The sequence below is a fragment of the Sinocyclocheilus anshuiensis genome, unplaced genomic scaffold (genome assembly GCF_001515605.1).
Source record: "Sinocyclocheilus anshuiensis isolate Anshui unplaced genomic scaffold, SAMN03320099.WGS_v1.1 scaffold998, whole genome shotgun sequence".
NCBI classification, from domain to species: Eukaryota; Metazoa; Chordata; class Actinopteri; order Cypriniformes; family Cyprinidae; genus Sinocyclocheilus; species Sinocyclocheilus anshuiensis.
In genome coordinates, this window is record NW_015536513.1 from 337,078 (window position 1) to 337,407 (window position 330).

General features: G+C 30.9%; 2 protein-coding genes across 4 annotated transcripts in view; both read right to left on the reverse strand.

Annotated features, from left to right (window-relative positions):
* LOC107692144 (gastrula zinc finger protein XlCGF8.2DB-like) overlaps window positions 1–330 on the reverse strand; it is a 15,075-nt gene that overhangs the window by 12,526 nt on the left and 2,219 nt on the right. The window lies entirely within an intron of this gene.
* The window catches only part of LOC107692172 (gastrula zinc finger protein XlCGF8.2DB-like), a 10,840-nt gene that overhangs the window by 8,314 nt on the left and 2,196 nt on the right, over window positions 1–330 (reverse strand). The window lies entirely within an intron of this gene.

Here is a 330-nt window from a genome sequence, read left to right on the forward strand (position 1 = left end):
TTTTTTATCTTTATTTGAATGTGGCAATTGACATTTTTATTTTAAAACTTTTATTTGAATATGGCAACATAATATAGTTCTCTACAATATTTCCATGAATAAATCTCTGACAGAGACTATCAGCCAATCACTGTGTGCATAGTTAGTAAGCATGCAAACATGGCTGTGTTTGTACAAATCGCTGCACAATCATTTAAAGAGGTCATATGATGTGATTTCAATGTTTCCTTTCTCTTTGGAGTGTTACAAGCTCCATAAAGAAGATCTGTAAAGTTGCAAAGACTAAAGTCTCAAATCCAAAGAGATATTCTTTATAAAAGTTAAGAGTCA